Below are 12,727 nucleotides of genomic sequence, written 5' to 3' on the forward strand. Positions count from 1 at the left end.
AAAAAAATAAGAGAATACTATGAACAACTATATGGCAACAAACTGGACAACCTAGAAGAAATGAACAAGTTTCTAGAAACATACAGTCCACCAAAACTGAATCAAGAAAAAATAAGTAATTTAAACAGATAGCTCACTCAGAAGTGAAATAGAATCAGCAATTAAAAAAAAATAACCTCCCTAAAAACAAAAGTCCAGGACCACATGGTTTCACTGGGGAGTTCTACTAAACATATAAAGAACTCACACCAATCCTTATCAAACTCTTCCAAAAGATTGAAGAGGAAGGAATATTCCCAAACTCCTTCTATGAAGCCACCATCATCCTGATACCAAAACCAGACAAAGATACTACCAAAAAAGAAAATTACAGGCCAGTATCATTGATGAACATTCATGGAAAAGTCCTTAACAAAATATTAGCAAACAGGATCCAACAACACATAAAAAAGATCATACACTATGATCAAGTTGGATTCATCCCAGGGAAACAAGGATGACATGCAAATCAATCAATGTGATATACCACATTAAAAAATGAAAGGACAAAAATGACATGATCATCTCAATAGATGCAGAAAAAGCATTTGAAAAAATTCAACACCGATTTATGATAAAAAATCTTACTTAAGTGGGTATAGAGGGAACGTATTTTAACATAATAAAAGCTATTTATGGCAAATCCACAGTCAACATAATACTCAACAGTGAAAAGTTGAAAGCCTTCCTGCTAAAATCTAGCACAAGACACCCACTCTCACCACTTTTATTCAACATAGTGTTGGAAGTCCTAGTCACAGAAATCAGACAAGAAAAAAAAATTAAAAGGATCCAAATTGGAAGAAAAGAGGTAAAATTGTAACTATATGCAGATGACATGGTACTGTACATAGAAAACTCTAAAGGCTCCACACAAAAACTACTAGAGCTGATAAAAGAATTCGGCAAGGTAGTAGGATACAAGACTAACATACAGAAATCAGTTACATTTCTTTACACTAACAATGAAATTTCTGAAAAGGAAAGTAAACAAACAATTCCATTTAAAATCTCACCCCCCAAAATAAAATACTTAGGAATAAATCTAACCAAGGAGGTGAAAGACTTATACCCAGAAAACTACAAAACATTGATTAAGGAAATTAAAGATGACTTAAAGAAATGGAAAGATATCCCACGCTCTTGGATTGGAAGAATTAATATTGCTAAAATGGCCATACTATCCAAAGCAATCTATAGATTTAATGTGATCCCTATGAAATTACCCAAGACATTTTTCACAGAACTAGGACAAATAATCCTAAAATTTATATGGAATCACAAAAGACCTAGAATTGTAAAAGCAATATTGAAGAAAAAGAATGAAGTTGGAGGAATAACCCTCTCAGACTTCATACAATACTACAGCGCTACAGTATTCAAAACAGCATGGTATTGGCACAAAAACAGACATATGAATCAATGGTATGGACTAGAGAGCTCAGAAATAAACCCACATACATACGGTCAATTAATCTTCAAAAAAGGAGGCAAGAATATACAATGGAGAAAAGAGTCTCTTCAGCAAGTGGTGTTGGGAAAACTGGACAGCCACACATAAATCAGTGAAGTTAGAACACTCCCTCACACAAAAATAAACTCAAAATGGCTTAAAGACTTAAACATAAGACAAAACACTATAAAACTTTTAGAAGAAAACATAGACAAAACACCTTCTGATATACATCTTAGCAATGTTCTCCTAGGGCTGTCCACCCAGGCAATAGAAATAAAAGCAAAAGTAAACAAATAGGACCTAATTAACTTACATGCTTCTGCAAAATAAAAGAAATCATAAGCAAAATAAAAAGAAAACCTACAGAATGGGAGAAAATATTTGCAAAAGATGAGACTGTCAAGGTCTTAGTTTCCAGAATATATAAACAATTCATGAAACTTAACAACAACAACAACAACAACAACAAAACAATGCAATACAAAAATGGGCAGAAGACCTAAACAAGCAATTCTCCAATGAAGGCATACAAATGGCCAATAGGCACATGAAAAAATGCTCAATATCACTAATGATCAGAGAAATGAAAATCAAAGTTACAATGAGTTATCACCTCACACCAGTCAGAATGGCCATCATTAAAAAGTCCACAAACAATAAATGCTGGAGAGGGTGTAGAGAAAAGGGAACCCTCCTACACTGTTGGTGGGAATGCAGTTTGGTGCAGCCATTATGGAAAACAGTATGGAGATTCCTCAAAAGACTAAAAATAGACTTACCATATGATCCAGCAATCTCACTCTTGGGCATATATCCAGAGGAAACTCCAATTACAAAAGACACATGCACCCCAATGTTCATAGCAGCACTATTTACAATAGTTAAGACATAGAAGCAACCTAAATGCCCATTAACAGATGACTGGCTAAAGAAGCTGTGGTATATTTATACAATGGAATACTACTCAGCCATAAAAAGAATAAAATAATGCCATTTGCAGCAACATAGATGGACCTGGAAATTGTCATTCTAAATGAAGTAAGCCAGAAGGAGAAAGACAAATACCATATGATATCAATCATATGTGGAATCTTAAAAAAAAAAAAAAAAAGGCACAAGTGAACTTATTTACAAAACAGACTCCTAGACATAGAAACAAACTTATGGTTACCAGGGGGAAGAGGCAGTGGGGAGGGATAAATTAGGATTTTGAGATTTAAGATACTATTATATATAAAATAGATAAATAAGTTTCTTCTGTATAGCACAGGGGATATATTCAATATCTTGTAGTAAACTATAATGAAAAATAATATGAAAATCAATATATGTATGTTCACATATGACAAAATTATGGTGTACACCAGAAACTGACACATTATAAATTGACTATACTTCAGTAAAAAAAAAATTAAAGTGAAAAAAGAAAAAACCCAGTTGACAATATTGTTTAGTAAACACATACTCACACAATAATCCCATAATTTTCTATAGGTTCTCATATAAGGAAATAATAGACAACAAAAAGAATATATACAAAACTAAGAAAAGTGTTTTCCCTTGGAAAAGGGCAGGAAAATTTTATCAGTAACTGTTAAATATTTTGTGTGTGAGAGCATTCATGTGTCGCTTGTATAAGTAAAAATGAATTAAAGAAAATCCTTTGTCAGGTCATATGTACGCATTTGGGTTCAATAATCAAGGGTTGACATACTTTTGACTCTATATTGTGTCTCAAAAGGAGTCTGTCAGAAGGAGTTAATCTTGTCCCTTTCATACTAACACAGAGTCATTTTCCTAGCACTACTGTTTCCAACCACGTTCTTACTTGAGAGGCTTTATATAAACAAAAGGTAAAACTAAAAAAATACAAACAAGACTCAGAATATAATTTTGGTACTCATGTTGAGAGTTTTGTTGTATTTGTCAATATTACGAAGGCAAGGGGTAAAACATCCTATAATGGTTTAGGGAATATCAATGAAAGTAGGAAAGCATGCTTGAAAAAAGGGCTCTGGGGTGGGGAGTTACTGACATACAAGGCCATATTTTCCAAGTATAACCTAGAGAAAAAAACCTGCTATTTTCAAAGAGCAAAAGGTAGAATTCCTCCTGAGTAGTTAAGACTCTTGTTTGCTAGAAAAGAACCTGCAGCCAGGTTGGGTGTGAAATGACAAGACATTGAGTCATGGCCTGGAAGAGAAGGCAGAATAGAGAGAAAGCTAAAATCCTTAGCATAAAGATTTCATGCTAGAGCAAAACTGGGAGGATTCTAATATTGAAGTGGAGTGTCCTTGGATCAAAGTCCTTTCAAAATTATCATCCTATCTTGAAGAACAATAGGCAAAATAAAGTGGCATCACTGGAGCTTGTATACAAAGGTTTTTGGAAGATGAGATATTTAATTTAAACTATTGCTATCTATTAAAAACTTATGCTTAGAAAAGTTTATTAGCCTGTAAAATTACATGGTTTTAAATTTTATTTCTTACTATTTTTCTTAAGAAATAGGTCAGTAATGTATATTGTCTCCCCTAGTGAAGGCTTTAGTAATATCTGATAGAATTACAAAACTCCTTGCTAAAATGACATGTAAAAACTTCATGCCAAGCCCAGGAGACCTGGAAACCAGAACCAGGAGCTGAATGATATGATCCAACTCTCCTTTGCTCCTACATGTTAAGCCTCAGAAGAAAGAGAGTCTCAGGCTGTTCAGGTGAGATGCCCAACGGCTGGGCATAACTGAACTACGCAGGATTCCCCAGGTGAGCAGTGGCTCTCTCCTGCCACACCACCAGAGGGCAGTATCTAGGGATGGTGGCAATAAAGACCACTTGTTTCCACACAGTTAGGATGTTAGGTACAATTAATTATTGAAAGGCCAGTTGGGATTATTTACAGAGAAACATCCTCTGATGATCTCCAGGAACAATAAGAAAACATGGAGAATTCTGGTTTTGCCCTTGGAAACCCCAGAGGGAAAGAGATGCTGGCGAAATGGATCGATGGCCCAGCAAAATGGTGAGACAACTGCGCACAAGGAGGAAGAAGGACTAGAAAGAAATCCAGTGATGAAGATGACTGGGAGCTAGAACAAGGAGAGGGAGAACAAAGATACTTAATACTTCCTTTTATACTGTTTATTTGACTGTGCTGTGATTGGCTCTCCTCCATCCCCCATCTACCAGAATCTTCAGTGGCACGTGTGTTAATTGCCTTAATGGTTCTTTGTAGATCATTAAAGGAAAGGGAAGAGAGTTGCATAATATAGGGTGGAGGGAAGGGAAGAGACACAGGAAATAAGACACAGAGCAGAGGTGGAGAATTCCAAGTAAGCAAGAAAGAAGGCTGATCCAAGCCCCTGAACTTCATGCCAAGGAATCTTTGGAAAGATTTGGAGCAGTAGATCATATGAGACGGGGTTTGAGGAAGTTAAAAAACATATTAAAGAGAAAGATAACCCCAAAATTTGGAGGTCTGGGGACACCCAGGAGGCCATCATGTGCATTACACACTATTGACACCAGGCATGAAGAAGAAATGAAGACCTCTAAGGATGTTTCTATGTCTTCCAGTGGACTCTGAGATTCATTATCTACCTCTTTAAACATGCATCTCTCTATCCGTCTATCTACCACTGATTTTATCTAAGTTGTTCACTCCCAATTTTCCTCAGTATCACTCTCTAATTCCTTTAAACTTTGAATGGTTTCCTCAATGTTGAAGAGGATTTCTTTTCTAGTTAATAACAGGTGTAGAATTAGCAAACACTAACGCAGTATGTGGCCACACCAACCTAAAACCAACAAAACACACAAATTTCATGTAAGCAGGGAAACTGCTGTTTCCCTCTTTGGTGGTAGAAAGAAATTGCTTACCAAAGGTTTAGGAGATAGCCTATGTGAGTTCTTCTGTAACCCTTGGGGTGATGAGGACAACTGCCATCCCAGGTCAGCTCCAGAGCTGCCCTTGGGTTTGGAGGAGTTCAGCTGTCAGCACTCATGGACAATCAACCAATCTGGAGTCTGAACAGAGGCTCTGGCCCCACAAGCCCAGTGTCCCCATTCATCTCTTCCTCCTGTGTGCTCCTCAATGTCAATTCTAATTTCCTCCACCAGGAATTTTTGATTATTCCAGTGGCCTGCCAGACAAACTCTTGTGATTTCTCATGACTTACGGGCCTCTATGCAGTGCCTCATGTTGCAAGAATTGGCTTCATTTTATACTTTTAAGATACTCAAGTAACTTCAATTTCTTCTCACTTAGAAGAGTCACAAGATTTATTTTTAAATTTTGGAATGTAAAAGAGGTATTTGGAAATTAAATATAAGGCTACAAAGAACACTGAGGACTTAATTTAGCATCCCCCTTTCCATCTCTGCAATTAATCATATTTCATGTAAACAGTCATTATGTTTTAAAGTCATAAAATATTAAGTAAACATAGATGATAAGCACTATCTGAACGTGAAATAAGCAATAGACCTGCCCATAACTCCCACACCAAAAGTGAGCTCATCTTTCCCCTAAGGCACCCAGGTAAATTAAAGCTCCAGAGCTTCTGTGAAATATAAAATAATGAAAAGAAAATGCACAGGCTTAAAAAGAAATAATGATAATAATAATAAAACACCACTTGCAGCAAAAATAAATTAAAGGCAGAAAATGAAACAGGTCTCCAAAAGCAATTCCTTAAGACTCTCATGTCTATTCTCCTAAAATAAAATATATCAAATAAAACCTAAATTATTCCTGCTTGTCTGTGCTGTACACACATAGTTCATTAGCAAAGGGGATGGAGTCCCTGGAAACAGAAGCATCAACTGAGTGAGAAGTTTCCTGGTCCTTATAACGTTACCCCTGTGAAGAAATTTCTTGACCTCTCCCACCGCCCATCACTGTCCGTCTCTGACCCTAGCAGCGGTTGCTTTCAGCTTCCACTTGTTAAAATGCTGCAGTCAGGTTCATGATGTCCCCAACAATGTCAAGGACTAGCCTCAGAATCTGATTATCTGCTAATCTTTACTTCTGTTCCTCAGATGTTTCTTTGAATGGGCTTTGAGTCTCTCGTCTGAAACCGAAATCCACCATGAGACTCTTGCTTTGTTTCCTGTGGCAGGCCCAGTTCTATCACTTGCACTCCTTTTTGTCAGCCTGCATGAGTCAAAGCTGTTCACCAGAACAAAGAATAAATGGCAGGAAAGGGCACTCAAAGGAAGAAATCATGCATTTTTCAGAAAACTCACCGATTTGAAGAAATTACCAAAATTGTTTTCAATAGTTCTTACTAGATAAGAGTATATGGTCGCCCTCAGAACTTAGCAAAAACATATCTACTAAAGCTGGATTTATATATATGCAATTTCAGTAAAACTGAGAATCAGCACTATGCAAAGTGGAATTAAATAGAGTGTGGGGTGAAAGGCAACCGTTTTAAAAAGGTGTCAGACCTCAAACCAGGTCAAAGAATTGTCAAAAAGTGGAGCACCAAAAGGTATGAACTAAAAGATCAGAGATGGTGGCAGGAAAATAAAATCTTAAAACTGAGATTTTAGAAGTCGATGTGATTACTGGTAATGGCAAAATCTCAAAGTATAGTCATAGGAGTAGGCGGCAAAGTAGGGTGGAGACAGGGTCACTGGAGGAAAGGTGATGGAGAAGCTGAAAAGGTGAGTCTGGAAAGGTTACACACGAGGATGTTAAAATCACCAAGCATTTTGGCGGTGTAGCGTAAAAGGGAATGATTGTGAGCCAGGAGCTAGAAGCCAGAAGCTACAGATGGGAAGTGTCCTGCAGTTGGAGGACTATAGATCACAAAGGAAGTTGAAGAGAATATTTAAAGAAGATATTTGAGAATATAGGGGGTTTTGTTAATGATTGACTATGAGTTTCAGAGGACAAAACAAGTGTTTTGTTATTTGGGGGTGGGGGAAGATAGGGAGATGGGAGAAGGGACCCAGCCCTATGGGAAGAATCTGGAGGATGAAGGTTGACTAGGGAGCCTGGGCTTCTCACAGTGACCACATAACATAGGGATCAAATGCCTAATGAGATTGTACAGATATTAGAGGTGAGGCAGTGGGTTTCTCCAGGGCTCCCTTGTCACTCTTGCCAGTGGAAGTACAGAGGCCAGGAGAAAGCTGTCTTATGCCAAGCACAGATAACTCTGGAGATTTCTTTCTAATCCTCCACCACCTCCACCATCCATTGTTCCCAGTCCCTATAAAGGGATAGCAAACAGGTTTCATTTTCTTTGGTCAGGGAATGACTGCCTGGAGCAAGAGGATATGCAGAACTTCAAGGCCACATTCAGATTCAGGAGAAAAGGAAATGGCCACCTCTATGCCAGTACCTGCTTTCCCTATTTTAACGTGATCCCAAAGCTCAGTTCAATTCCTGGCTCTCCATCCCACTTCCCACTTGTCAACCTGCTTCCTAGCCACTTAGGACTTTTACATACATCACTGCACTTCAGGCTGCAACTTCAAATCTTCCGGAGGGTCCTCTTGGCAGCCTGCTGTGCTCTTCTGCTAGTGAACGTCAAGTCTGTGTCCAGATAAGACCTCGCTCCCGAGCACTAGAAACTAGTCTGCAATTGCCTTCTGAGATTGGAGCACATCAGATGTGCTCATCAATCTTCCCCTGTCCATGCCACCCTAATCTGTGCCTCTCCCATTCCAGTTAGTTTATCTCCATTCACCCAAGTCATCCTCAACTCCTCCTTCCCCCCACATCTTATCAGTCACTCAATCCCACCTGCTTAGTCTCTGAAATTCCTTAAATCTGCTCCTTGTCCTCCTTCCCCACTGCCTCAGCCTTGTTCACAGCTTCTCTCAAGGACACTTGAGAAGTAGGCTCCACCCAAATCTCTCTCCCACAGCCATCAGTGACCTTTGTGAAACATGACTGTTTCTCCCTTCCTTAAAAGGCTTTAAGGTGTTAGCCCTTGAAACGTAACATTGCGCACGTTTGTTCAGGTGCCTCCTTCTCCCATTAGACTATGACTGCCACCAAGGCAGGACTGTATGCCTCCTTTATTTTGAATTCCCAGTAATTGCCTGGAGATGGAGAACATACTCAATAAATGTGAAGTGAAGTAATGCTAGCAGGCAGAGGAAAAGTATAAAAGGTAACCCAATTTTAAAGACATTCTTTCAGGAAAGCTGACATGAGATCATTTTCTACAACTCTTGCTACATCTCACTCATCTCTGCTCTTACCATAAATAGCAAATGAACAAAAAAAGTTTTAACTTGACAATTAAAAGATATATCAGGGGTGGCAATGGGGTCTTAATACGAATTTTTCTTATTTTGGACCCTGGTTTCACCATTTTCCAGGTATGTAACCCTGCATGAGTTATTAACTTCTGGCCTCAGTTTCATCACTTATAAATTGGAGATAATACCAGTAACTAATTTAAATGCCTATTATGGAAATTCAATGAGGTCGTGTATGAAAAGTGTGTTGGAATAGGAAATGTTCAATAAATAATAGCTGAGGTAGTTACTCTGAAAGAGGTTTCACTATGATTTATTTATAGATAACCAGAAACATTATTGCTATTAGACAATGGAAAACATGTGAGCATTTTCTAGAATGGGCAGAACATATCTTTATTTCCTCCATAGAGTCCAGACCATACACAGCCTCTGAAGGAGATTGGGAGTTTTGTTGCTGGTCTCCCCAGCTTTTCTCTCTCCCAGGATTTGCTACCCCTCTGTCCTCTCCAACCAGGGACCAACTGCTCTTGGAAAAGAGGTAGTAAATGCTACAACTCTCTGTAGAAAGAGGCTTGGGTCTAGTGGGCGACCTGGTTGACTTCCAACATTATCTCCAACAAAACTGCTTTTTCGAATGTCCTAGAGATACATCCACACAACTGAAAAAACTTACTCGTTTTTTTTTTTAAACTTATCCAGTGTTGTTTTTCTTTTAGCATCTTACCTTAAGAAAATTTAAAGTTATCCAATATCTCTGCTTTCTTCACAGACAAGAACATTAGAATGCAAACACAGGTTTCACTTCTTCCTCTTTCTTGTTCTTACCTAGAATTTAAAAAACTCATTCATTTTAAATTTGAATTCCATTACTGGACCACTCCTCCTGTAATAAACCAGGAATAAATATTTTTTACAAAATGTGTAATTATTTTGTGACTAACACATTACAACACTATTTTACATTTGTTGTTTTTGACCTCTACAAACAGCAAGTTCATGTTGTTTAACCTACTTCTTGAAGAATGTTAATTTGTTGACTATAAATAATTTAAAATATATACAACCATTTTTCTGTTATTTTATGGCATTTCTTCACTTTTTTACGTATTGGAATTGTCAGGAAGTGGCTTGGTTATGGGGAGGTCTCCTTTACCCTCCAAGAACCCTTAGAGTGAACCATCTACAAAGCAAATCTTTCTTTTGCTTACTGATAACAGTCATCTTTTATAACATCTCTCCATGTAGTTTTGTGTTAAAAGATCTAAGAATCTGCTTCCTTTTTTTAAAAAAAGAGGTAAGGAGAGGAGGGAAATAAAAAGGATGTGGAGGGACCAACTCCCCAGCATATATTACATAAAATGACAATAATCATGAAAACCCTATTTCACAAATTACTGAGAATATAACACATAATATACTGCAAAGAAGTTTAAAGAGTTAAATGTACAATTATGAAAGGCAGTCCACTTATGTACTCCAAAGAGCATTTTTGGTCAGTGAATGCTTTGTCTCTGGTCCATGGTGAGATAACTATGAAAATTTGAAAGTAAGCATTTAGCAACTGTTATTGAAATTTGACAACATAATTTTATATCTGTTGAATCAAATAATAAAAAATTCGGGCTTGTTTTTTTCATGTCTCATTTTTTACTTCATTTTCTAGTAATTCATTTTCATTGTACTTTAGAAAGGCAAAGAAAACTGTCCTTCACATGTAGTTCGAGAAGCATGGATAAAAGCTATTATTATTTCTGAAATTTTGCTTAACAACCATTAATTTCTAATTATAAACTAGTTATATGTTATTATTTGAGAAATATTGTTTCATACCAAGTGTAAGGAGTTGCCAGTCTACAAACAAGTTCCAAAACAAATCTGTTTGTATTGGGTAACTTGGCTATTTGTTTCTCCCATGAAATAACATAAGTGTGGGGTTAGGTTCTTGGTGTAGGTTATAAATCCCAGTTATCTCAAAAGATTGCTAAACTGTACTATAAAATACAATCACCCATATATACTATAAAATGTCATGGCCAGTCTTCTCCATCCTCCTACAATGGAGAAATTAGGGTTCTGATTTCCAAATCAGAAAATGTCTCTCTTCCCCACCTATCTGTCAGTAAAGGTGCTTCCTAGCCCAGGCATGGCAGTAGAGATGGGGATGAGAATGGGGCTACCTTTGCAGAAGTTGCTTCCAGGGCAACACTCAGAGAACGAGTAATGGAGCTATAGTACGCTTCACAGAGTATGGGGGAATTAGAAGATCAAGTTTGATAAACTCACTGATCAAGTTAATAAAATTAAACTGAGGTTTAATTCATCTCTAAGTGTTTTTTCTGAGACTGAGATTTGGAAGGTTTTACCAGACTTGAATGCCTGCTTTTTACCACAAATGCCTCCATCCCAAGCCCCAGGTATTGGTCTCCTTGGCGCCCAAGATGGTGAGTAGGCTTCATCCTCAATTGAGATCTGTCATGGCTACCTCAGGGACTTTAATTTTTCTTCTGCTGTTTTCTGAAAAGATTTGAGGACAAGCCTAGGTTTAGTGAGAAACATTGGTAGAGTCAATTAGTGACGTCTGCCACAGGCCAGGGAAGAAGGGAGAGTCAGCAGAAGAGCTGTGTTTTGCTATCCTGAGTACATCCTGAAAGAAACAGACCTTTAACCCTTTAATTTCAGCTGAAACCAGGCTGAATTTTTAAGAACATGACTTTTTAAGAAGTCTAGGAATAGCAAAAGGGAAACAGGACACAATAAGGTAATCTTATTTACAATTTATGGTTTCCTCATGTTGTGACACATGTGGAACACATTGGAGCCTAGTTTCTGACCTAGAGTCCACAAGGCATAGTTTTATGTACTGGTCACTATCCAGAAGTCTTGGGACAAGACTCTCAGGTCTAAGACAGAAGCCCTGGTGATAGTCCCAAGACCTTTCTTTTAGGTGCTCATTATAAATTCTGGTTTCACATGTGAGATTCTTCTTTTCCCCAAAGATTGACATTAAAAAAATTCCTAGAGAAGAGATCTCATCCATATGTACCAAGTCATAGGGTAACTGGTGAAATTCTTAACTGAAGTGGTCCATGGATAGAACTCCAGAAGGTTCATGACCTTGATGACCTTGAACGAGGAAAAAAAAAACTTGATTTCCAATGAAATTTAGCATTTCCTTCAATTATGAAAGTAGAAAACAAACCTCAGAAGCATTAGCAACACTTGTGACTTTGTTACTAATGGAAATAACAGTTATTTTCATTATTTCATTACAGTCTTGCAGATTCCTTGAAATAACATTTAGGATCATCACTATTTGAAAGAATGGTGCTAGAAATTGTTATTTAATGTGTTAATAATGTAGCATATATTAAACTACTACATTACTATACTACAAACTTTTAAAAGAGTATTTTGATGATTGATTTTGAATATAATTGGTCTCCTTTGCAATCCTATGCCTTTTATTCTATGCAGTTATAAATGCTATTCTGAGACGGTATCTGTAGGTTCACTACTGCCAGAGGGTCCATGACACAGAAGAAGGTAAGCCTCCTGGGCTTTCAAAGGACAACTATTTTGCTCTCTGTCTACCATGCAATATAACCTAATATCCCTTAGGACCAGATCAGAGAGACACACATAAAGAAGCAGAGTGGTCTTTTTTTTTTTTTTTTTCTCCCCCTTTTCTGGGTGCAGAGCAGGTAAGAAACTGGTATCTACTTTTATTTACTGTTTGTTTATAAACTGATGTTTGTTGAAAACTGCAATTGTGACCATTTCTGCCTACATACTGTAGAGTGGCAATTAAGTACTGGCAACTATCAGAAGCTTATTTCAGCCATACTCATTTATTATAATTGTCTCAATCTTAATGGGGAAGTTTCTCTTTCACAGTTCTCTCTTTATTCATATCATGGTTGTTAAATTTAAAGAGATTTGTTTGTTTGTTTGTTGTTTGTTTTTTGCTCTTATCCCCATAAACTGAATTTAAATTAAAAACAGCGTCCAG

At 37.3% G+C, this 12,727-nt stretch overlaps 1 protein-coding gene across 1 annotated transcript in view; it reads right to left on the bottom strand.

Moving 5' to 3' along the window:
* Positions 1-12,727, bottom strand: part of ASB4 (ankyrin repeat and SOCS box containing 4) — a 139,313-nt gene that overhangs the window by 120,654 nt on the left and 5,932 nt on the right. The window lies entirely within an intron of this gene.

This window comes from Camelus ferus, chromosome 7 (assembly GCF_009834535.1).
Source record: "Camelus ferus isolate YT-003-E chromosome 7, BCGSAC_Cfer_1.0, whole genome shotgun sequence".
NCBI lineage: Eukaryota > Metazoa > Chordata > Mammalia > Artiodactyla > Camelidae > Camelus > Camelus ferus.